The sequence below is a fragment of the Octodon degus genome, unplaced genomic scaffold, assembly GCF_000260255.1.
Source record: "Octodon degus isolate 3935 unplaced genomic scaffold, OctDeg1.0 scaffold00080, whole genome shotgun sequence".
Classification (NCBI taxonomy): domain Eukaryota; kingdom Metazoa; phylum Chordata; class Mammalia; order Rodentia; family Octodontidae; genus Octodon; species Octodon degus.
The window spans coordinates 10,005,178-10,032,366 of NW_004524656.1; the positions used below are offsets into that span (position 1 = coordinate 10,005,178).

At 35.5% G+C, this 27,189-nt stretch overlaps 1 protein-coding gene across 7 annotated transcripts in view; it reads left to right on the top strand.

The window, feature by feature from the left end:
• The window catches only part of Cadm1 (cell adhesion molecule 1), a 359,095-nt gene that overhangs the window by 124,922 nt on the left and 206,984 nt on the right, over positions 1-27,189 (top strand). The window lies entirely within an intron of this gene.

Below are 27,189 nucleotides of genomic sequence, written 5' to 3' on the forward strand. Positions count from 1 at the left end.
AAGTATTGGCAGTGAAATGACAGATTTGTTGGGTTGTGTCTTCTTTTTAAAACATATTTAAATTCCAGTTGTTAAAATGTATGAACTTTATGTGCTAAAGAAAATATTCTCATGTATTACACTTATAAGACAGAGCCTATCATGGTGCTGTACCTCTTCAAATCTGGTGAATTATTTAATTGTGGAGTGGTAAGAATATGATTTATTATGTAGTTGGTGCATCAACTCTGTTTGCATTAGCTTAGATTAATTCTCTTCTCTGTTCCTATAACATCCCAGTGACGAAGCTGTCCAGTTCAAACGTAATGAAACTGAGGTACAAAATGGTTAAGTGACCTTCTCAAGGTTCAACAAATTAGTAAAAACTAGAGCTGGTGTGTGAACCTAGGTCATCTAATTTCAAAGTGTGCTGCTTTTGGTATATGTTGCTGATTCCCAGTAATTAATAGTGCATTGCTATAGCTGCCTGCTTTCTTGATGTTAATTCTCTTTAGTTGATGCTGAACAAACAATATGTAGTTTGTGATCTCTGAAAGTGCATTTGGCACGTTCATGAATGTTGTCCTTATTTCTCTCCTTTTCAGGTATGTGTGAAAGGAAGCATTTCTGAGGGCCGCATCATGTGTACTTTAGAGATAGTCTATCTGTAATAAGTTTTCATTTTATGTAGCCTAATCATCCAGTACTTTGGAGACAAGTGTCTGATGAGGGTGATGATGTGCTCCAGCTCCCCATCTTTATCTGAAAACAGCACAGACTTTGAAATATTATGCCTGAGTTTCATTTTTAACATACATGTATGATCCTCTGACCTTTGCTTGATTGCCTCTAATTATGGAATTTCACTATGCCCTTTTAAACTGTTACTAAAAAAACAGAAGAGAGATAATTTCCTAGAATTTAAAAGTTAAAGGGGGTCCTAATATTTCCTTACTTGGTTTATTCTGGTGGTATAGACAAAGTTATTAAAATATTGTTTGCCTGGGATACACTTAAAAATTTATTTCCCCCTAAATCACTTGGTTCCCATTTCCGATAATCATTAGGATTTCATTTCATTCAGCTGGATGGCACACCCAAAGATTGTTTAATGGGATCCTTACTTTGATGGATGGTTTAATATTTTGTAGCTATATAGCACACAGTAGCACTTTTAAGAGAATAAGGACTGACATGTGAAGAATGTGCCTATTGCGGCTTCAACATCAGAGCTAGTGGAAGTGCAGTTTTGTGTAACGTCTTTAGCTGGCAACTGACCATTTTGTACTTCCCTTTTTCTGCAGATTATATTATTCTTGATTTTCTGTATGACTTATTTACTAGATTCACTTTATGTCTTCCAAATTATGGGAAATAGAGGAACTGAATGTCTTCCTTGCTGCATGCAGACCTGCATTGCTTCTGAGCCCTGGGAATCAATACACGAACCAGTGCATCTTCATAGCTCACTCCGAATACGCTGTTCTCACTCCATTGATCTGGCATATATCTGTTGATTTTGTCATACACTTTTAGCATGCAAGCGGAGGAAGAAGCTGCTGCTAATTTAGTATTCCCTCATAAAATTAATTGGTGCTAAAATAAATATTATTAAAGATACTGTATTTTATAACATACCATGATGATTAATGTAGTTTCAGCATGGAGCTTATGCTCTGTATGTTTATATCAATAAACTTGTAAAATCTGAGAAGTGAAAGGAGCCATAATCTCACTTTTAGTCTCAAAAGTAGAGTTGATCAGTGGTGGTGACCACAGAGTTCTGCAGCGCTTCCAATAAGTGAATAATTTCACAGGTCTATGAGGGATTTTGCTCATTTCAAGCAACTCGGTCACCGCCCCTTCCCTTCTTGAGGCAGGGAATTTAGCTTTATTGGAGCCAAAAATTTAGTGCAGCATTTTGTCAGCTAGAGAATATTTTGAGCTTCTGTATTTTGCCTGTTGTTTTTTTCCCCCACAAATGTGTGAAATGTTGGTATCAGAAGAAAACCAAGCTATTTTTGGTTTTCTAAAATGTAGTTCCATGTTCCTCATGCAGGGCTGACTTTTTTTATTATGCCATTTTCCTTAAGCTAATCTTTATGTAAGGAAGAATAAGTTTATTCTCCATGTTGTAGATATTTTAGTTGAAGACAAACAAGTTTTCTTTTTAAATGTCTTCGGTTTTACATGCCTTCAGTTTTATTATCCTAATTTCAGTAGATTTGAAAAGCCAGATAAGCTTAACAACCTTAGCCTGATGCAGCATTCATTACTTCTGCTAAATCAAATAAGACCAGGCTAATAGAAACATGGCTTGTGTGGCCATTCTTCAATTTAATTAGAATATTTTAAATTGTGTTGCACTTCTATATGTATACCAAAGACAGAACGTTGTCAATTTGGAAACAGTCATGCTGCCCTCTCTACCTCAAGATGTTTATCATTCATTGTGAAATCTTTTTTGGCAGTTTCTTTAAATTATTAAAAGTCAGAATTGCTTGAAAGAATAGACATGGAGTTAGGTCTCTTAAGTTATCTTCAAAGGTTAGGAATTTAGGTGTCGTTTTACTACGGCAGAGATTGGCAAACTTTTTTAGTAAAGGGCAAGATAGTAAATATGTTAGGCTTTGTGGGCCATACGGTCCCTTTCACAACTACTCAATTTTGCTGTTGTAGTGTGAAAGCTGCTGTAGACAATATGTAAACGAATGATCATGGCTCTGTTCCAATAAAACTTTATTTATAGACATTAAAGTTTGAATGTCATAGAATTTTTATGAGTTATATCATTCTTTACTTTCCCCCCAATTGTTTAGAAATGTAATGATATTATTAGCTCAGGAGCTGTCCAAAAGCAGATGGTTTGTTGAATTGCATTTGTAAGTTAACCCGTTTGACAGTCCCATTTTGTAGTGTATTTGTATATTTAAATATTTATGTACTTATTTACTTGTATTTCTTATGTGATTTATGCTATGAACTCACTTGCTTAGTTTTCTATAATGCAGGAAATATGAATGTGATAAATTTTTCTGTCTTCCTATTATTTGTCAGTAGTTGCTTGGTGTGGCAAAGGAAAATCAGGTGTTCAATTTCTAATGAGAGTAATTTCTGTTATGGTTTGGTACTTGCTGTTTAAATTCTCAAGGTGCAGACAGTGCAGCAGAATTGACTTAACTCATTTTCACATTCTCAGAGATGATCTGTAAGTCCTGAGGATGCTGTCAGTTTTCTGTGTTATTCTCCCTGCATGGTCATTAACAACAGGAGTCCATAAATTGATCCTAGGTTTGTATTGTAAGCTGTTGGCCCTGAATACTTGGTGGATAAACTTGCTGTCAGGGTTTGTATTGATGGAGATAGTCTGAGGTCAGCTCTGCTGCAGTGCACACACCATTTACTACTTGTGTCAGTTGATTTTTAGGTTGCATTATAAGAAGGCTCCTGTTTTTTATGATCTTTTTATTTTTTTAAAGAGAAAAAACATAATAAAAGTTTCAAAACAGGATAGGAGACTTGCAGTAATACATTATATATTGCTGTCTGTGTAATAGTTATGCAGAGTATAACATACAGGCATGTTAGCTTGTCTAAACGATATTAGCACAAATCTTTTTAGTGAACTACGAGAAACTAGTTGTGTAACTCTTAACTATTTGTATGTAAATATGTTTTCCTTTTTCCCTTCTTTTTTCTCCTTTTCTCCATTAGTTTGTCTTTTCTTTGAACAATTTCTTCTGAACTCCCAATATGTGTTGTACATTTTGGGTATTATTTACTCATTCAGTTTCTCATATTATAATGAGACAATATATGTTTACACATATAGGTCTGATTTATTTCACATGAGTGTGGTCTTGAGTTGCATCCATTTACCTATAAAAATCTTCAATTTATTCTTTATGGCTAAGTAGTACTCCATTATATACATTAAAAGAAACACGTCTTTTTAAAAATCCATTCCTTGGTTGGTGGGCATTTGGATTATTTCCAAAATCTAGGTATCACAAATGTGGTGCTGCTCGAAGCATGGATGCACACGTATCATTGAGGTAGGATGTTATTAATTCTTCTGGGAAGATATCCGGAAGGAGAATAGATGGGTAGAATGGGACCTGCAATCCTAGTTTTTAAGGAATCTTTACAATGACTTCCACAGTGGTTGTACCAGCTTACACTTCCACTAATAGTGGAAAAGGGTTTCTTTTTTTCCCATAGCTCCTCCAGCATTTGTTATTAGTTTATTTCTTGACAATAGCCATTCTTCTCTAGGGTGATGTAGAATCTCCCTCCATGTTGTTTTAATTTACATCTTTTGAATGACCAATGATGTTGAACATTTTTTCATTTGTATTTATTTGCCATTTGTATTCATCTGAAAAATGTGTATTCATCTCAGATGCTCATTTTTGGATTTGGTCTTTACATTTGGGGGTCTGATTTTTTCTCAGTTCTTTGTATGTTGTAAATGTCAGGTCCTGTAAGAGACAGCTAACTATAATTTTTTTTTTTTTTTTCATTCTGGGTTGCCTTTTCACTATGTTGGTGATTTCTTTTGTTGTTCAAAAGCTTTTAATAAGATGAGATGCTATTTGTTAATTCCTCATAATATTTTCCTTGCAGGCTGGGTTTTCATTGTTCATAAAGTCTCTATACCTATATCTTCAAAATTTTTACCTATCTTTTTCTTCTAGTAAATTTAGTATTTCTGTTTTAATATTTAAACTCTGATCTATTTTGACTTGAGTTTAGTGTCTGGTGATAGGCATGGGCCTAGCTTACATCTTGGGCATGTGGAGAACCAGTTTAGCCAGCACCAGTAATTAAAGAGACTATCTTTGCTTCTTGTGAACATGTTTGGCTCCTTTGTCAAAGGTATGTGGCTGAGTGTGTTTTGGGTTTATGTCTGTATCTTCTACTTGGTTCCACTAATCCTCTGGCCTGTTCCCCCCGCTCCCCCCAATACCATGCTGATTTTATCAGCTTTGTAGTATAATTTCAGGTCTGGGATTGCGATGCCTCCTGACTTACCTGTGCTGTCCAGGATTGCTTTTAGTATTTTAGGTCTCTTCTGGTTTATTGGGAGCCACAAAAGCTGGAAATTGCTCAAATGTGTGAAAGTGGGACTAGGCCATAGCTCCTAAAGCAGTCAAGCTACCTCAGTCCTGAGATAAGTGTCCTGACTGGTTAATATCAGCTATTAATCTCTAGGGTTACTAACTTTGCAAAGGTATAAATAAAGGCCCTTAGTGTTGTTCTAGGGGTCATCTCACCAACCAGGCAGACCTAACCCAGCTCTTGTCTTGTTGTCTCCCATCCAAGTACTAAGTACTAACCAGGCCCGACCCTGCTTAGCTTCTGAGATCAGACGAGATCGGGCACGTTCAGGTTGGTATGGCCATAGACACTTGTCTTCTTGTTTATCTTTTCCTTTCGTTCCTGCTGCCATTTCTTCCCAAGTACAACAGATCCCTACACTGGTTCCAAATGAATTTTAGGAATATTACCTCTAGTTCTGTGAGGTATGCTAATGGTATTTTGATTGGGGGTGCATTAAATCTGTATAGCAGTTTGGGAGCATGGCCATTTTGACTATGTTGCGTCTTTCTATTGAAGAGCAAGGAAAAGCTTTCCATTTTCTGCTATCTTCTTTGATCTCTCTTTTTTTTAGGGTACTGTTATTTTCACTGTACAGATCTTTTACATCTTTTGTTAGATTGATTCCTACATTTTTTTTTTTTTTTTTTTTTAAGATAGTATTGTGAAGGGCATGCTTTCCCTCATTTCTCTATGACTTTGTTGCTTGTATACAGGAATACTAGTGATTTTTGAGGGCTGACTTTGTTTCCCCATAGAGTACTGAATTTGATTATTAAATATACAAGGTTTTTAAGAGATTTTTGGGGGTCTTCTGTGTAGAGTATCATGTCATCTGCAAATAATTGTAATTTAACTTCTTCCTCATCTTTATCCATTGTATTTTTGTCTCTAGTTTGATCACCCTGACTAATGTTTTTAGAATAATACTGAGTAGGAGTGGTGATAATGGATATTCTTGTATTGTTCCTGAATTTAGAGTGAAGCTTTCAGTATTTGAACTTTTAATATGATGTTGTCTGGTGGTTTGTCATAATGGCTTTTATAAGATTAAAGTCAAGATGATCTATTCCAGCTTTCTGTAGGGTTTCATCATGAATGGGTATTAGACTTTGTCAAATGCTTTTTCTGCATCTGTTGAGATGATCATGTGATTTTTGTCCTTGGCTCTGTTGATGTGGTGTATTACATGTATTGATTTGCATATGTTGAACCATTCTTGCATCCCTGACATGGATCCTACTTGGCCATGATATATAATCTGCTTGATGATTTTGCTGTATTAAGGATTTTTAAAGAGGGTTTCGCTTGTAGCTCCCCGCCCCCCTTCAGTTGTGTTCTTCTTTAGTTTTGGAATCAGAGTAATTCTTGCTTCCAGGAATCATTTTGGAAGTACTACTTCCCTTTCAACTTTTTTAAAAAAGAGTTTCAGCATTAGTAACATCAGTTCTCTAAATTTTTTGCAAATTTCAACAGTAAATCTGTCGGGGTCTGGACTTTGTTGGTAAATTTTTAATTACATTTTCAACTTCATTTGCTGATATCGGGTTATTTTTATATCTTCTTGGTTTAGTTTTGGTAATTAGATTGTGTCCCTTTTTTCTGTGTTTTCCATCTTATTAGAATATAGGTTCTCAAAGCAGGTATAGATGATCTGGATTTCTGTGGAATTCAGTGTGATTTCCCTCTTCTCATTCCTGCCTGCTTGAATTTGCCTTTTCTTTGCCCTTTTTAATGAAATTGGCTAATGGCTTATCAATTTTGTTTATTCTTTCAAAATCAACTTTTTGATTCATTGATATTTTGTGTATTTTCTTAGTGTCTATTGCATTAATTTGCTCTTTATAATTTCCTCCCTTCCTATTTTCATTCATTTTGTATTTGTCTCTAATTGCTCTGGCTAGTGTTTTTAGAACTGTGCTGTGTAGGAGTAGTGATAATGGACATCTTCAATCTTGTTCCTGATAAAGTGAAGCTTTCAGTTTTTGACCATTTAATATGATGCTACTTGTTGGTTTTTCATAGATGGCTTTTGTAAGATTGAGGTCAAGACGATTCCAATGTATGAGCTTTGGATTTGATTTTTTTTTTTTTTAGAAGTTTCAAGTTCAACATTAGATTGTTTATTTGAGCTCTTTCTGTTTTCCTGATGTTTGAGTTCAACACTAAATTTCCCTCCTAGGACTGCTTTCATTGCATCTCATAAGTTTGGGTATGTTGCATTGGCATTATCATTTAATTATATATACTGTTCAGTTTGGTTTTTAATTTCCTCTGTGGCCCATTGGTGGGTCAGAATGGTGTTGTTTAATTTCTATTTGTTTATGTAGTTTTGTGATTTCCTTTGAAATTGATTTCTACGTTCATTAAGCTATGGTCAAATAGTATGCATAAGATGATTTTATTTCCTGTACATTTACTTAAACATGTTTTGTCAGCTCTTATGGATATGGTCTGTTTTGGAGAAAGTCCTGTGTGAAGTTGAGAAGAATGTATACTCTGATGTTTTGGGGTAAAACAATCTGTAGCTATCTCCCAAGTCTATTTGTTCATAGATTTGGTTTGATTGTAATATTTTTTTTGTTGGCTTTTTGTCTAGTTGATTATCTATTTGTGAGAGTGGAGTATTCAAGATCCCCCCCCCCAACCCACACACATATTTGGGTTACTGCTTATTTGATTTTTCATATCTGTTAATATTTCTTTTATACAGTTAGGTAGACCTGTGTTTGGCACATAAATATTTATCTTTATTCTCTCTTCTTAGAGTTTTCTGTAAACATGTACTGACCTTCTTTATCTCTTTTGATCATTTTGGCTTTAAGTTTGAATTTTCTGCTTTTTTTCTGGATTCCTATGGCATGGAGAATTGCTTTCTATCCTTTAACTTTTAGTCTATGAATTTCATTTTTGGGTTAAATGTGTTTCTTGAATGGAATATGTTGATGGATCTTTCTTCTTGATCCACTCTGCCAGTCAGTTTCTTTTGATTGGTGAGTTGAGACCATTTATATTGATGGTTACAAGTGATACATATTTTCTATTTCATGTTGTTTCCTATCTTTTTCTGTTTAATTACCTTCCCTGCCTGTTGGTTTCTTTCTATTGGTGTTCCTGTGTTTGTGTTCTTTGTTATCTCTTTCTAAAATGTTCTCCAGAGCATTCTGTAGAGCTGATTTGGTGGTCATAAATTTGTTCAGTTTTTCTTAGTTACAGAAGGATCTTATTTCTCCATCAATTTTGAAAGATAATTTTGTGTGGTACATCAGTGTGGGTTTGAAGATTGTTTTACTTTAGGGCTTGAAATACTTTACTCCAAGCTCTCTTTGACTTGAGGGTTTGTGTTGAGAAGTCTGCTGTGACTCTGATATGCTTTCTTTTATAGGCGATATGGTTCTTTTCTCTAGCTTCTTTTAATATTTTCTTCTTGGGCTGAATTCCTGCAATCTTGATTAATCCTTTGTATAGATTTATTTTGGTTATTGAGGTCTATATGCTTCTTTTATTTGTATGTCAAATTCTTTATGTTTGGGAAGTTTTCTTTATTTCTGTGAAGAAGTTTTAATGACTTTTGTGCTGTCTTTAGCTTCCTTGCTGATTCCAATAAATCATATGTTCTTATTTGCTTCATCCTGTAGCTGTTGGGTTGATATTTTCATAGTCTCTTGTGATTCTACTAAAGGTCTCTTGTATCTTTCTTTTTCTGGTCACCAGTCACATTCCTGTCCTCTGGATCTGATAGTTTATCCTCACCTTCACTCAAACTCCTGTGTATACTTTTTTTTTTCTTGTATTTTTAGGAAAGGGTCTACAGAGTATTCAGGTTCTCACTGCTAGATTAGACTTGTAGTGATCCACTTGTTCACAGCCTTCCAAGAGCTAGGATTACAGGCACGTGCCACCATGCCCGGTCTCAATTGCCCTCTCAACATGCCCCAGGGGTGAGGACAGCATGGCAAGCCTGGGGATCAAACCCTGACACCTGTGCCTGCTTGCAGGCACTTGAATCCACTAAGCTATTTGGCTGACCCCTGTATATACTTTCATTGGAGTTTCTATTCTGCATTTCTGTTTCAGTGTGTGTCATTGATTCTGTTTCTTCTCTGTGTTTGGCATTCATGGATTCCATCGTTTCCTATGCGCCTGTACTTGTTTATCTGTGTCTGCTTTAATGTCTTTTATTGTGATAGCCATTTGTTTTTCCTCCTTAGAGGTTATTTTTTTTCTATGGTCTTTTCCATTTGTTTTTTCACTTTTGGTGCTACCAGAGAATTCCACTTGTTAGCTTCTGATTTCCTCTATATCTCTATGCTCTGGACTTTTCCTGGGTGGGCTGGGCATTTGGGATTGCATTTTGCTTCTTTGTCTTGTCATTTTCTATTTTATTTTGCTTTCTGTGTTGATGCTTGTAGATTTGTTATGTTAGATAGCCTTATCACCGGTGTTGAGGTTTTCTTAGGAGGCGTCTGTCCCTCCTATATCTTCTAGATGTAGATGGTTCTTGGTCTTTGTGTCTATCCCAAGAGCCTACCTTCCCAAGGCATATAGTCTGAGGAGTTGCTATCAATTTCACTTAGGGCCCATTCCTTCGGTACTGGGCTGTGGTGAAGGTTATAACCCATTCCACTCTCAGTGTTATCATACGGGGGGGAAAATCTGCTTATAGCATGTATGACTCCTGGTTAAAGTATTTTAGCTGGCAATAACAACAGACTCAAGTACAGTCTGGCTACTGACAAACTGTGGTAACTATGATCCTTATATCTATAACTATAGGAGGAAGAGCTACAGAAATGTAATACAACCCAACTTATACCAGGAACTTTTATGCAATGATTTTCCACTTAATGGAGTGATTTTGTCCTTTTATGTTTGAGGGGCAGGGTGTTCGGGAGGATAGGGGGTAGGAATGAGAGATGAATAAGGTTAAAATTAGTAAGATAGGGCCAGGGAGATGGCTCAGTAGATGCAAGGGCCTGAGTTCAATCCCCGGTTCCACCAAAAAAAAAAAAAAAAAAAAATCATAAATATAGTAGGATCAGGGTCGCAGGGCACAGGATGATCATACACATTTTGAGTGATTGTAGCACATGGGAGGGACAGATTGAAAGAGAGGGCCTTGGAGTTTTAAAGTGAACCAAAAGAGAAGAGACAATGTTTCTTTCCTCCATGAAAGTATTAAAAAGTCAAGCAAGATAGTTGCTGAAAGAAAGGAAGAAGATGAGTAGAGTAAAGCCAAAAGAATGGTTAGAGATCACTTGTTGGCTTGTATTTATTACTAATGTTGCCTGGGTTATTCCCATACTTGTAGCTCCCACTGCCCATTGTATATACCTTTGCCAGGGTTCTACTATGGTTTTTTTTTTTTTAACTTTAAAAATATTTATTTATTTATTTATTTATTTATTTGTGGAAACGGGAATTGAACTCAAGCCCTTGCGTTTGCTTGTTATTCCACTGATCCATCTCCCCAGCCCTGTATTCATTTATTTAGTACAGAGTCTCACTATGATCCTTCTGTCTCAGCCTCCCCAATACTGGGATTACAGTTGTGCACCACCACTCCTGGTTTTGGTGGCTTGATTCTGGGGCTGGCATGCGGTACAGAGGATCAAACCTGAGTCCTTGCACTTGCCAGGCAGGTACTTAAACCGCTGATCTATCTTCCCACCCCACTGGTATTTCTAAAGGTCTCTTGGCCCTCAGTCCTACCAGTAGAGAAGGGAAGAGTGGAACTTAGCCTGCCATTCTGTCCTGAACAGTGGAGAAAGGGAGGAGTGAGAACTCTCCCTGCTCTCCAGCTGAAGAGACCTGGGGCAGGAGAGGAAGGGAGGAGCTGCAGAGCTCACGCTCTTCTTGCCTGTTGAGGCTCCTATGCTAGACACTCCCAGATATGCTTACCTCAGATATTTACTGTACAATAACTCATTCAGTCTTAAGGGTGACAGTATGTTTTGGGAAAGGCATTATTCAAAGATTGGATTAATTCATCTGATTCAGATTTTGAGGAATTCTTTTCTCTACAGTGAAGATTCAACTTGATAATACATCAATGAGAATGCTCCATCTGACGTTGTGGATGTGTCTTTTTCTTAGGCTTGCCATTGGCCCTTTTTGTAGGAGTGTACTTTGATCCATAGATATTTTCTAGATATATCTGTATTTTTAAAAAATGAGTACTAGTCTTCACTGGATAATAGAAATTAATGATACTTTTATGTTTATGAATTACTACTACTCCCTGTTTTGAATAATTATTTAGATTTGGCAATTGTAATCAGTTTATTTCTAGGATTAATTATGAAATAAATAATATAACCATGTGGCAGATGTATAACTGTAGCTGAGTTCTGATCAGATTACATTTTTGTGCAGCAGTTTTTGCTCTTGTTCTGCATCATCAGAGAAGGAAATCCGACAAAAACATGAGTACTCACTCTACTCTGGGGTGCTTTTTCTTTTTTGTCCAGTGGTTTACTACCCTGAGAATCTGACCTCTCAAAAAATGTCTTACCCTTTCCTTCTCTCCAGTAAGCAAATTATTTGCAAATGACTTGAAAATAGTTCCAAGCGTTAGAGAGCTTTCTTTGACACCAGGCTTGACATTTTTTTAGGTGGTACACAAAGTTCTGTAGGTCAGTTGAAATCATAATGCTTGCAAGGAAAAAAAAATTAAAATTGACTTCAAAGGACAACTCTGACACGGTCAATTAATAATTAAAACAGTCTTTTAATGAGCTATGCAATTACCTGTATGTCCCTGGAGATGATGGTTTATGGTATTATTGCAGTGCCCTTTCTTTAGTCATGGCGCATGACATTTGTAATTTAAAGCGGGCCAGACATTAAAGTGACAGAACTTTCATTAACCTTGTCTAAAGTTTGCTGATGACAAATGACTTATAAAACATGCTGTTGTCAAAATATACCACATATTTAAGTACCTTAAAAGTCCCATGAGCTCTGAGAAGCTGTGAGATTCAGAGAGAATCTAAGGCCACCAGTGTCCTCGGGAATTACCCACAGGAGCCTAGTGCCTGACATTATTTCTTTGTATTCAGGTAAGTGGTGCTTGCTTCACACAAGATCTCAGGGACTTTCTTGGCTGTCCCGTTCAGGTGAGTTTCTCATACCACATGACCAGATTCTGTCGAGCAGAGGCTTATAACTGTTGTATAATCTGGACTTGCATTGGCAAGTAAATTTGCAGTTTTATTGTTTTTATTTGGAACTATTATAGAAGTAATGTTTTGACTTTGGCTTTTCTGGTATAGGCTTTTTAAATTCTTGGCCATCTACTTCTGCTATGCTGGCTCTCTATCTCTCTTTCCCTCTTTCCTCTTCTTCCGCTCACCATCTCTGTCCCATAATCCATGTAGGAGCATCTTCTAATTTTGTATTCTTCTTCATACATTTGAAAGAACATTTGAAATGTTACCAAGGAAAATATTGCTGAATGAGACCTTTTGCAACAATAATAAATGTGTAGTAACTAACATGAAATGAGCAGGCATTATACGCTATACATTGATCTAAGAATGCAATTAAGAATACTTAATGATCATAGTATTCAGAGTTGATAGTAGTGTAGCCCCACACACAAATATAAAAACTAGGCACGGAAAGATTAAGTTCTTGGATGCTATTTCATAGCTTGCATGTGGGCAAGGACTCACATTGAAGACTGGCTCCCATCAGAAGTCTCGCTTCTAGCCACCAAGCAGTATGACCTCTCAGCTTTTTCAAAACAAATTGCAGTTATTTGCTACCTTTTTATTTTTCTACTGAATTACTAGTGATAGTCATTTCATCTTTGTATCATACAATATATCAGCACATAAAAGTATAGTAGCTAATGTACTAGCAAGTATAAATTTAATGTTCTAAATGAAAGTTTAGTATTTGGATTTCATTCAAGAGGTTATTAGTTAAAAGTATTAAACCTTTTAATCCAACTATGATAAGTCCTTCATATTTGCTACTGTTACTGCTATTTTTTGCTATTATATTTCCCACATTTAATATATTCTCATGTTCTATGTTCACTAGTAGTTCCCATGAAATTGACGATTACAATTTTTATAACATATTGTTTCTTTTATTCAAAATCCATGAATTTCTGTGAATATTATAGTATATTACAAAGTTACACTTCCACCCTACTGAAGATACTCCTTATGCTCATATTGCTGAGTAGTGCAGTTTCTGCATACTCACTTACGTGTTCTTTAGTTGAACTCTAACATCAGAGCGTACACAGAATACAAGATACAGCTCAATATACTACCACAAAAACATCTGAGTATCTGTTTTTCTGATTAAGAAACAGAACTTGGTCAGCACCCCCGAAGTTTCCCAGATGGCCTCTTAAAAGTACTACTCTTTTTTTCCTTCTCAAATATAACCTAGATTTGTAGTTTAATGCTCTAATTTTGTAGGTTTCTCTTTATGCTTTTTCTTTTGACATTTTTAAACTTCTTATTGAGGAAAATGTCAAACATACAAAAGCAGATAGAGTAGTATATTGACTCCTCGAGTTCCCATCACTCAACTTCAACAATTATTAACTCATGGCCACTGTTATTTCATCTATAATCTCATCCATCCCCCTCCCATGGATCATTTTAAAGGAAACCAGACATCCTATCATCTCCTTGGTAAAGATTTTAGTATATATTTCTTTTTTAAAAAATTAATTTTATTGAGAAAGAAACATCAGACTGTTTCAAAACAGGTTAGTAGGACAGTTACAATAATTAATACATTGTGTATTGTTGTCTTCGTAGTAGGTATTCATAGTACAAGATGCAGAAATGATATCTTGTCTAAACACTATTAGTACAAATCTTCATCATTGAACTAAGAGAAAACAGCTATATATCTATCCTATTTTGTATATACAGATATATATCACTACAAAATAGTCCTTCATTTATATCCCCCCTTTTTGTTTACTTTTGTCAGAGATGGGTATTCAAGATTTTAGTATATATTTCTAAAAAACAGGGACTCTTTAAAAAAAATAATCAAAAGTGTATTGTGTTTGTACCTAAGTAAATATTCATAGCTTTAGAACTAATTAATAGTATCCAGCCAGTATTCACATTTTCTAGTTTTATTATTATTTTGAAAAATATTTTTATTTATTTGAATCAAGAGCCAAATAAAGTCTATGAATTATAACTTGGTAAGTCAAGTTTCTTTTAACCTATAACTTCTGCTATAATCCTCTATGCCTTGAAGTTTATTTGTTCATGAAATTGGACTATTTGTCCCATAGTGTTTCCCACAATCTGATTTTGCTTATTGCATTCACAAGAAGTTGTTTAGTGTATTTCTTTATATCTTGGTTTCCTACAAACCAAATTACAAGTACAATACATAAGATTCAGCTTTAATTTTTTTTTTATTTTGAGGGAAGTAAGTGAAGGGCAAAAATGCTTTGTAGGTAGGCATGTGATGCTTGTGCCTTTTGCATTTGTGTGGTGTTATTTAACCATCTGAATATCTTCACTTAGATTCATTCTTTCAATAAAGCCTGAAAAATGATGATATTCTTATTTTTAATGTAAATAGAAACTTGCCCTTATAATCTCACTTATACATTTGCAGAAGACTAAGTGATCCTTTACTTACTTTTCAAAACAATCGCTTGATTCCTGGCATTCTCCAAAGCAATCATGCAGTTTTGTTTTCTTTTAGTTTTATATGTTTATCACTTTAACATCCACAGAGGATTGTTCTGGTACCTTCTGTAGATTCCCAAACCCATAATGCTCAAAGTTCCTTGTTAAAAGGCATCATATTTGCATATAAGCATGATGGTGAACCTTTTGAACTTTCTATAATACAAACATCCCACTGCATATAGCACCTGTCATAGATTCATCACCACTGGCATATAAGCTACACACTGTTAAAATATCTCTCCCATACTTTTTAAATGTCCTTTACATTGCCTAATGTAAATGTTATGTAAATTGTTTGTATACTGTATTGTTTCAGGTATAACAATTTATAAAGTCTATATATGTGCAGTAGAGATATAATTTTTCCCCAAATATTTTCAACTTACATTTGAAATATTTCCACCAATACAGAGAACCACTATATTTTAAGCTTGAAGTTTTAAATATACTTATGTTGGTTTTGTTTTGTTTTGTTTTGTTTTGTTTTTTTTTGCGCCGAATGCCTTCAAGGCATGACTGGCTGGCTTGTGCTGTGGGGATAGAACCACAGCAACCTGAGCCTGACTGCTTTGTTGAAGCAGCCACTTAAAGAACTGAGCTAAGGGGCAGGCCCCCCTATACTTATGTTTTAATCTGTTGCAATTATTATTTCTATTATGTTCTGATTATTTCTACTTTTTTTTTTAGTTTTCTTCATGTTTGTTCCTGAGGACTGTTCATATGACTCCAGAATTTTGATATCCTTATTTTCTGATTTCCTAGAATCATAGATGTATTGTGTTATTTTTGCCCCAGCTCTGGAATCAACTATTTGATTCCAAAGGAATTCCAAAGGAGCTCATTCCTTTTAGAGGGAAGTGCTGTTTAGAAGTGATGCTCTGGTCACAGGGCATGCACATTACTATGAGTGGGTCATTGTTTTAATATTGTTTTAGTATTCAGAGCTAAGAAATGCATTGTGATGTTGTCATAAAAGTAAAATGCATCGTAACTTCATCTTAACTCTTCCAAGTACAATTTAACACAACATGGTTCATTACTTAAAATCATACATTTGTATTTTTATTCATTCATTTCAAAAACTGATACCAACCCTGGAGATTCTCAAGCTGAGATACATCAGACACACACAGATATTCTTTCTGAAAATTAAAGCTTGGCATCTGAATTTTTAATGATTTTCACAGGTGATTCTGAGACTCACCAAAGCTTAAAAACCACTAATCTATTTCATGTTATAGCTATTTAAACTGTAATTCCCATTTCCTTCCAATAATCTCCCTTTGTTTGCTTGATTGACCATATTCTTGATGAGCCACCTTTCTTATTTCTTGTTTTACTCTCTGCTGTACATATTCAGTAGAAAAGCCTACAGGTATTCACTCCTGTGAAAAGCAAACTGCAGTTATCTGTGGCCATTTGGAATGCTAAAATACAGGTGAACCTCACAACTAAGGCTCTGCCTGAGGCCAGAGAGAAAATCCTCATTGCTTTGAGCAGTATGTCTGGTACTGGAGTAGATTTGCTCAAGGGCAACTCTGCATTTGATAAAATATCAGAGCAACTTATGTCCTTGTACCCTTGTTCCCTTTCTTTCCTCTTATGCAGAAATGTTAATTGACAATCAAAGGCCTACCAAGCGCACACCTGCATTCACAAGCCTTCGGGGCCCATCTTCAATACTTGTGTGGCTCCAGACCTGGTTTGGGTTATGCCTCCTTTCATCCATACTCACCAGAGAGTGCCAGTGTTTTCCTTGTTCATGTTTTTGCATTCAGAGTTTAAAGCTTGACTTTGGCTTGTCATGTGATTGTTTCTCTTTTAGAACATTATAAATCTGAATTGGTCCATCTAGCTTTTTAATTGATTTAGTGCTGATAACAGATCAAAGAATAGATAATCTGGAAATGACTATATCATAAGATCAGACCATGGTTAAACTTACGACTATATTGATTTTGATAATTCTTTAACTTCATTTAATATTAATTTAGCTTTTTTATGTGGTAAAAATCTGCAAACTTTCACATTTTATCACCATTCTTGAGAGCAAGGCAGAGTAACTGCTGTTATTCTCAATTTATGGTGCAAAACAGAATTTCAAAGCAGTTATTCAACTTCTGTGATTTAGGTCACACATCTTGTAAGTGGTAAAGCAAATACTCGGGCTTGATTCTTGGTGTTCTTTCTGTCATAAGGTATACCTCTTTAAGAAAAAGGGATTCAAAGTAGCTTCCAGTATTGCAGTACAAGTAAAATAATTTTAGGAAAGGTCAAAAACCAATTAGAAGAAGGAGTGAGAATCCTGCTAATGCCTGGGGTGGACTTAATTTTAGAGTTTGGAACTAAATTAAGCTTTGAGCTTTCTGTTAGCCAAGATATAAAGGAAAAACTTTGGCTCATGTAATACTTAACTGATTAAGGAAGGCACATGCATTTACACAGTATATAGACGTTTCTTTGGCACTGAATTCTGTGAAGAATATATTATGTGATCCTATTTAATGAAATTTGTAACAATGAATTATATTATCACTGGTGATTTTATATAATACTAATAAATAAACTTCAAATAGACATTTCTTGTATTTTTTTCAATTAACATCATGAAAATTCCTTGGCATTTTTACACACAAGATGCTAAAGTATGAAATATATGTTTAAGGGAAGTGTTATTCCATCAGGTTTTTATCTTGATTCAATATATAGTTTTTCATCTGTGTTTAAAGTGATTACATCTGTGTGTGTGTGTGTGTGTGTGTTATTGGGGACTGAACTCAGGGAATTGTGGTATACTGCATCCTTACCCCTTTTTAAATTTGAAACAGGGTCTTGCTGCCATGCTGAGTTGCCCAGACTAGGCGTGGACTTGGGTTTCTTCTGCCCTCAGTCTCCCAGAGTGCTGGGGTTATAGGTGTCCACCACCATGCCTGGTCTTAAGTGACTTTTCTTTTCTTTTCTTTTCTTTTCTTTTCTTTCTTTTCTTTCTTTTTCTGTATTTTAGGGAAGGGTCTCAGGGTATTCAGGGTCTCACTACTAGATCGGACTCCTAGTGATTCACCTGTTTACAGCCTCCCAAATGCTAGGATTGCAGTTGTTCGCCACCACCCCCAGTCTCAATCACCATCTCAGCGCACCCCGGGGGCAGGGCTGGCATGGCAGGCCCAGAGATCGAACCCCCAGCCCCTGTGCCTGCTTGCAGGCACTTTAATCCTCTGAGCTATTTTGCTGACCCCTGGGATTTCTTATATAAAAGATGTCATTGGGTCTTGATTTTTTTTTTCTTCCAGTCTGACAGTTTCTGCCTTTTAATTGAGTATTTACAGCATTTACTTTTAATGTGTTATCAGGTTAACTTATCAGTTTTATATGTCCCATCTGTTCTTTGTTCTTTCTTTTTCTGCATTTTTTTATATTGAGATACTGTTTACAATTGTAGTATATCTGCTCCTTAATAGGAGTAATGCTTTGTTTTAAATGACTATAACTTTTTACATATTCTAACTTACTAGAATCTCTTTGAGTATAACAGCTCCTCATATGTAATGTAATAACCTAGTATCTGTATGTAAAGCCTTTGTGCTACTTTTGGCCTACATTTTACTTTTACATAAGCTAAACATCCTATAATACATTATTATTATTGTATATTCAACTAATTATCTCTAAAATAATTGAATTAATATTTTTGAATATTTAGAAAACAGTACTTATATGTTTCCTATATAGAAAGTGTATTCGGAGCATGGCTTTATTCCTCTCTGTGTTTTCATATCTTTGTCTTGTATCTTTCTGCTTCTGCCTGGCGACATGCTTTACTATTTCTTGTTTGTACTGTGCATCCATTGGTAATGTACCAATACTTCTTTTATCTTCATTTTTTTTTTTATTGTTCTGCTGATAGGATAAATCTGGCTCCTGCAGTTCATGTTAGGGCAGAAAATAGAAGTCTTCATTAGTTTTAAACATAGGTTAAGTAGTGAGTGTTGAGTGGCTGAATGGGGATAACATTATTTATTCACTGTGGGAGTTTCTGACCCTTCCTTGAGTGGTATGTCAGGTGGGCAACTACAAAACCCAAGTTGGGGATGAAATTGTATCAGTTCACTTGTGCTGCCAAAACAAAACCAGAGACTAAATGTTTTATAACAGAAGTTCAGAAGTCCAAGAACAAAGTATGGAAAAGATCAGTTTCTGTCTGAGACTCCTAGCTTGTGGGAAGCCAGCATCTTGCTTGTGTTCAGATGATCTCTTTTTGGACATGCACACACAAGGGTGGGAACAGAAAACAGACTGTTTGATTTCTTCTTAGAAAGACGTTAATCCCTCGTGAGTCCCATCGCCAATGCCACCATACTGGGAGCTAGAGCTCTAACATACAAATTTTGGGGGAGATGTAAAAAAAACATTGAGTCAGTAACAACAGCCTCATGTTGTAGTTGAACTGCAGTGTTTTGTAAACCTGAATCTCCTTCCTTTAAAACTGTATAGTTTGAAGGGGGCTGGGGAGATAGCTCAGTAGAATAAGTGCTAGGTCCTGAGTTCAGTACCAGGTACTATCAAAAAACAACAAAACAAAAACAACTGTATAGTTCATGGTTAGGATCACAGAATCCTACACCTGCCCTCACCAATTTTCCACTCTTCTGGGAGGTTCCACTGTAATATAAGAAATATTTTAAGCATCATGATGCTAGAACCCTACCTGTACTTTCCTACAGAAACAATTTATATTCCTTAAATTCTTTTTAAGGTGCCAGGCACTTATTTTGTTCCAGTGGATTAAAGAGTAAAATTATCCGCTTGAATCAGGAACAACTTGAAGAGAGAGCTCAGGGCTACAAAGCCTGTGGGGATCTGCATTTATAAGGAGATGGCTTCAGCAAGGATAAGCCATATCTTAACATCTTAGTCTGAAGCAACAGATTTGTTGCAAAGAAAATGGAAGTGGATGAAAAAGTGCTACATCTTTTTTCTGTGTCACCATTTCAGAATTATGTATTGTAGCTTGGGCCTCTCCCCTTAGTTCATATGGGAAATTTTTTTTCCCTTCTTGATACTGTAGACAAGTGAAATCTATAGGACAATAATGAAATAAGAAATTTCACGTGAGTGAGGTGGTTGAGTTTTATTTGTCATTCATTTTGTGTACCTACAGTTATGCTTCTTTTGTCTCAGAGAGGTGGGGTTCCAATGTGCCATTAGCTTTGCTCAAAATTTTATTTGAAATCAGAATTTTGTATTTTAATTTACTATTTTTTAATATATTTTAAAATTTTTTTCTGCATACAAAATTCATTTACTATTTCATATACATCATATGCACACAGCCTCAAGCTGTAGTTAATACAATAGGTTTAATAATTTTGTATTTAATTTACTCTTAACACTTGTTAGCTATTTTTAAATACCTGAGATATTTTTCTTAGCTACAAAATTTATTGAAAATAAAATAATTGTCTCTGTTTAAGTAAAACAGTATATCTGTTAGGCTTCTTACAGCAAATAGGATTGTAAAATCTTACATGTCTATTTTGTATTAGTTACTTTATTTAACTGACTATTCCAATAGAATTCCAGGATGATTTAAAAATAAAACAATAGTGTCTGATGTTTTTCTCATTTTTGCCCCAAAGTTCCAAAGAAGTTGTCATAGGGAATTCATGCTTGAATTGTGAAAATGATCTTGTAGTGGCAGCTTCCCAGTGAATTTGGGGTGTTGCATGCCTTTTAGTTTTCCTATATGTATATGCAAGACAACCTGCTGCCCTACAATAATTCCTTGGTGCCTTTTGTAAGGGAGAGGCCTGACTAACAAATTGTAATGGCTTACCTAATTTTTTTAAAGAAAAGGTTCTCACTGATAGAGAGGGAGTAGTTCTAAAAGGCCTAAGAAGACTTTTTGTCTTCTAGACCTACGGTACCAAGCAGGGTAGACCTCAACCCCTTGTGACTGTTTTAGGTTGGAGCTACTAACAGTTTGGTTCCTCAGTGGTGCTAATCATGTCACAAGCGGTCGGTAGCTACAGGTATCAGTGGCCACATGCTGGACAGCACAGATGTAAAACATTCATCCCCTACTTCGCCGAATGATGCTCAGTAGCTCAGTCTACGCTAGATTTGGTCATTCTGATTCATTTTCTCCCAAATGTGGTTGCTTTGTAGTGGCTTCAGCGTTAGGGTCATACTAACCACAGGATGAATGGGAAAAGCAAAACACAAACAAAAGCCATCTAGGAGAAAAATTACAGTGTGATATTGATGTGTTCTTGTCACTATTTGCTCCTCTTATGTTAGAATTTTCATACCAAATTATTATCCCTTAAAAAAGACATTATTATGTGTATTCAGCTTTTTACAAAGACTCTTATATTACAGATCAGTCTTTCGTTTGCTGTAGTTTGAGCATCAAAATGGGTCTCATGATTTCTTATGGTGCTTAAAGAAGTCACTTGTGAAAATCTGATTTAAAAAGACAGAAATTTAACATAAACTTGGTAATTTTGTCATGACCTCACAATTACATGTGCTGGGCATTTTGGCAAAGAAGCCTTTTTAGAACAGATAAAACCACACCAGGAATGTCTTTGCTATGGAGGTGACAATTATGCACCTGCAGGATGTGTGATACGCTTTCTTGCCTTCAGTAAATTTGTACCTGTGTTAAATGTGTCATTTTAAAAGTGCTGTACTACACTCTGGACGGGAAGATGATTTGCTCAAGAAAGTATCATAAAAAAGTGACTGTGCTGACAGTAAAGACCCTTTTGTGCTTATGCTGTTGTTCATAATGAAATTGGAGAAGAAAGAAAATAAAGCACTCTTTGAAATTAAATATACTGTATAATAATATAAAGTGAGTTATATGAACATGTGCATGTAACTAAGGAAAGGCAATACTGTACCTAAGCACCAATTTCATTTTCACTCTTCTAAGCTAATACCAATGATTTCTTTTTTTAGAAACCTTACATTTTGTAGGAATCATCTCATGTGAAAAATGGGGGTTTTCTTTTATGTAGGACAGTATATATGTGTATTTTTGGTTACTTTACTGAACTTTTCCCCAAGGAATCCTTAGAGCTTGCAGAGGAGGAGGGTGATTAAAATTTATTAAACTTCAGAAAATTAAATTAGAAGATAGCTGTATCATCTCTTATAATTATGTTAAAATATATAAAATTTATACATATATAGGTGTGCTAAAATTGTACCAAAAAGTCTGGAAAGAAGTACAATAAAATGTTCAGAGTCATTGACTTTGGGCAATGGGATTCATATGAGTTCTTTGTTTCTTTTATTCTTTTCTGTTTCATTTTCTATAATGAATATGCATTATTTTTATAATTAGAATAAAAAGAAAAGTGATCACTTAAAAAGAGCATGTTGAGGAGAATTCTCGATTTGATTTATAGGTTCACATTTTATAGGTTAACTCAAATGAATGGGAAGGAGCGTCTTACACAAAGACTAATTCCATGTGGGCATTGGATAAGAGAAAATGTAGTGTCTAACCAGCACATCTTCCTTGCTTTTTCATCTCTAACAATAGCCTGAATGCCATTAAGAAGATAAGTCTTAGAAATTCTTAGGTAAATTATTCAGATTTCTGTTTCCTTCAACATACATGGGTAACACTGAATGGTCCATCCAAAGTCTGAAGTATTCCAAAGTTTCACCATCATAATACCCTGTAAAACAGTTTATAAAAGTGTTTGGCACTTTTCGCCCTTTTTTTTTTTGTTAATTCCTAGTGAAATACTGTATAAAGGTTATGTGGGGATAAAGTTAATTAGGGTCATTTTTTGTTTTTCATTTACATGATGTTAAGTGAGGTTATATATTTCAAATTTGTACTCTTACTTTTTTTTTTTTTGGTGGTACAAGGAATCAAACTTGGGACCTTGTGGTTGCCAGGCAGGCCCTGATGCTGCAGAGCTATCTCCCTGGCCCCTGTACTCTACTTAAATACCTTAAGAAAACTTTTTTTTTCTTTTCTCTTTTTTATCCCCTACTTCCTTGGCAAGTTGCTTTAGCCTGTGTAGAGGAAATGTATATTCTAGGGAATTGGAACACAGATCTATTCTGGGGTACAGTATTTTTCATTTCTCTTTCGGTACCACTTGTTACATTACATAGACTTGACAGACTCAGTGACAAAGGGACTTATTCTTTGTTTATTATGAGTGAAAGAAAAACGTTAGAAACTCTTCATTTAGAAGAATTTCTGAGATATCCGGGGGGATATGAGCCCCCAGAGACTAAAAGAGCAACCGTCTTTACCACCCTATGATTACCTGTGTGCAAAATGCACTACCTGTTGCTTTGGACATCTCTTGACGCTAAGTAACTATGCATTTTGTATTTTTGCATGTCAGAATCTTAGCCAGAGGAATTAAAAATAAATATTTAAGTAGGTTCCTGACTTTTCCTATCAAGGAGGTGCCGAGATAGGCAATTTGCTTAGCAAGTCTTTTTGTTCGCCTGTTTTGTGCTGCAGAGAATGTGATGTTTGCTTCTGGAGATTCCAAATGTGCACGTATTATGTGATCAGAGCAGAGTATAGAAAGTGCCAGTGCTGTCTGTGGAGGTTTAGATGGTAACATGTGACCCTAGTGACAGAATAAATGTGCCCCAGCAAAGAGAAGCCATTCCTCTGGGTGGAAGTACTACCACACAGTGGGCAGATTAATCTGGCAGAGCGATGGCAGCAGCCTTCACACATGGAGCCTACTCTGTGCTCCCACAAATGCCAGATCAGCAGACAGCTGCGCAGATGTGAATTGTGACTGGTGTGGGACACTTGGGTCAAATCTTCCCATATTAGTGAGACTGAACTTCTAGGTGCTGTTGTCCTGAAAATTGATTCTGACCTTAAGCACTATAGGCATTTTAGAATTTTTTGTTTGGTATTTTGAAAATCCTCATAAATTGGGCTCCCAAGAAAAGATTTCTTTTGCTACAGTGATCACTCCTTAGGTAATAATATGAAGTAATTAAAAAGCTATTGTAGATGTTGTCTTGTCAGTTTGATTGATGCCGGTAGTTGCTTAATCAAAAAAGTCGTAACAAAATATATCTTTCCTTTTCATTTAGCATATTATTTATATACGTGCATCTTTTTTTTTTATTTTCCAATATCTGATGTTAGAACAAAACAGAGTTGAAATTCCATTTCATCTTTATTGTATAAACCAGGCCCACAATGCTGATATTTATGATTTCAAATATTTACATCTCTAAATTGGCATAGTAATTTAAAGATATTGTGAAATAGTTTAAAAGTTCGAACCTTTCACTGATTTTCCCCCAAACCTTTGTAGTTATCTAAACTATATCTGATTCTATCATTTTCATGACTCAGTTTTTATGAATGCATTCAGATATTCTGATTAATTTTAATAGAGACAACAAATCTCTTTTTACCCTCACATTTTACTGGTTTACTTGGTATCACCTGTTTATACACTAATTAATATTTGGAATTACATTAATAAACTCAAGTGGAATGAAGAGGTAGGGAACAAACCCAGTGAACATGTAAACATGTGACTCAACAAGTAAGACTAAACATGCCTGAGCCTGAGAGAGATGCCCACTAGTATCTTAATTCAAAATACTCTGGCTATCAGTTAACAAATTTTACAGAGAGAATGAAAATATTGTTGAATTAAGCCTGTTGTGTTTTTTGGTAAACATTTGTAAATAGCAATAGATTAAAACTGATAAAAAATTTAATTTTTATCATCATTATCCTTCCTCTTTCCCAAATAGAAAAAGCCAGATAAAATAATGAAATCTATTGAATGAGGTTCATACCAACATTGGTATAAGTTCTAAATAGTCTGACTTACCACTTAATGTACTTATTGTGTATATGGTATAAGAATTGACTGGCTTGAGATGCTGCTTAAAATGTTTGAGAGATGAGCATAGTATGGTGCCAGATGTGAAATAAAATGGGAGAGGTGGAAACATCAGCCATTTAGATGTAGCATTGACAGGGATAGAGTCTAGAAATGTGTGGGTATCTATAGACTATATCAGAAATGTAAAATTACTAGAAGTAGATCTAGTCCCACCAAAAAGTTCAGTAAAAGGGCTCTCTCATTTTCACTCTTAATGCTGTGTGTTTTTTCCCCCTGCTAGAGCAAATGCGTGGAGACTTTTATCTGGTGACATTTATTGCCATGATAAATGTGTGCTCTATACCAGACCAAGTCTAGTGCAGGTGTTTCCATTGGAAATAAGGGGAAGGAGTTAATTGAAGCTAATATTTATTTGAGAGAGAGAGAGAGGAAAAAGAGAAGAGGAGGGGAGAAGAATGGAGGGGAGGCGAGTATGCTAATTGAGAACATTTCATGTATAAGAGAAACTGAAAGATGAATATCAATGTAAATGTTAGGAACATATTTGAAAGGACAAACAGGTCTCATTACCTGAATAAGAATAAACATACCTTAAATTTCATGGAGAAGCAATACACATATTTTCAAAATTATGCAATGCCTTCCCAAGGTCATTTGATACCAACCCCAATGCAAGCAATAGATTAGTCCAAGAATCTTAGCCTTTCCCATTAGAGAATGAAGATGTTTGTCAGCCCTCCTAGTTGAACTGATGATCAGTGGACCTTGAATCTAAGGAAATAAATTTCTGTTTATCTTAACCCATCTCTGTTGTACCTTTGCATGCTTTCATCTTGTTCTTTCCATTATTAACTTATTCATCGAGATTGCTGCTTAAATTACCCCCAAACAGACTTACAAACAAACAAATCTATCACTGTCCAGTTTCTGAATCCTTCTTTCTTGTAAGCAGAGAAGGAACTATTTTCTTTAATACTGAAAAGAAATTACCTGGAGCACCCTGAATAAACCTTGTTCCATAAATTCACAGACGCAGTAGAGTTTAGAGGGTTCAGACATTCAGAGGCAAGCAGTCAACTGTCAAAATGTGATAGAAGATGATAATAATGACCTCCATTTAAGGTCAGTGGCGCTTGAACACTTGAGAAATATGGGCGCTAGCTGTGCCACATCCTGCTGCATGTGGAAATGGTGCCAGGTTTGCTCTGTTGGGTAAGAAGAAATTGGAGTGTCATGACAAGAGGTTAAGATGTGTGCGTCCCTTGGCTCATACAATTGATTCTCAATGAAAGATTTATGTGAACTGGGTAAATCTGTATGATTTTTCTGTTGGTAGAGATCTAGAATCAATGAATGATATAAACTTGAAGTTCAGATACATTAGCAAATAGGGAGAGCTTTACTTTATATTCCCTGTCACCTAAAACCTCAGTAGGAACTTGATTGTTGGATGAAAGAGAAACTAAACAGGTTTTCTGGGTAGATGTCTAGAAGCATTCATGTCTCCTTCAGATTTGCAAAAATAATGTTACTGGTACACATTTTACCAGTGAAGATTACTTTCTTTAGGGTTATAAGTAGAAGAATACTCAGTGACCTCATAGCTTTATTGATATTTATTTGTAAAGCAGGATTATGTAATGTCTTATCTCCTTGCTTTTAATCATTCGTTGTTAAAAGGGCCTGAGCCATCTGTCTCTGCTGAAATCCGCCTAGATATGAACAACTGTATAATAGAGATACTAAAACAAACTTTAATGATTTGTTCTATTATTCTGCAGCCTTTTCCCTAAAGAAAATTTTAAGTAAGTTTCCTACCAACTAACCTATAAACTTGTTTGTTAATTAGAACTTTTTGTTGACTAGATCTCAATATTCTTGAGACCTTGGGGAATTGTCACTATCTTTTTTCTTAAAGATAGAAAGGAGGAAACTGTGTCAAGTTTAAAGGTTAAGACATATTACTGTTAGGTTTCTGATATCAAGGTATAGTCTTCTGAGAATGAACATGCCAAATGGCTAATGTCAGGACTGGGGATATAGCTCAGTGGCATATGCGCCTGCCTGGCAAGATTCTTAGGCAATTCTGCTTTATCTATCGTCTTATGATATAGGCATTGTTAACCTCAGTGAAGAATTTATTACAAACCATTATTAGAAGTTGGTTTTGGATAGTATTATTCTACCTGTAAATAGACAGACTATCCATATCCAAACTCAGTCAAAGAATAAGGAAGAATAAGGTTTGGGTGTGAGATTCTGGGCCATGCTTGTCCGTTTGCAAATGTCCTGCATGGACATGCGCACAATTGAAGGCACTGTATGAATTTTGCTTCTTCATTCTTAGAACAGCTTCCTTCTCCAACAGGGATAAAATACACTCAAGAACAATAAGCAGTCATAAATAATGGCTTGCATGCATCATTCAAGGTCAGCTTCAACAAGACACCGGTTACTTTCTGTATCCAGAGGCTGTGGTGCTTAGTCTGCCGTGGGCCTCTTACAGGGCTAAAGGAACTGCATAGTTGCAGGTAGAGCCTGCGTTGAACACT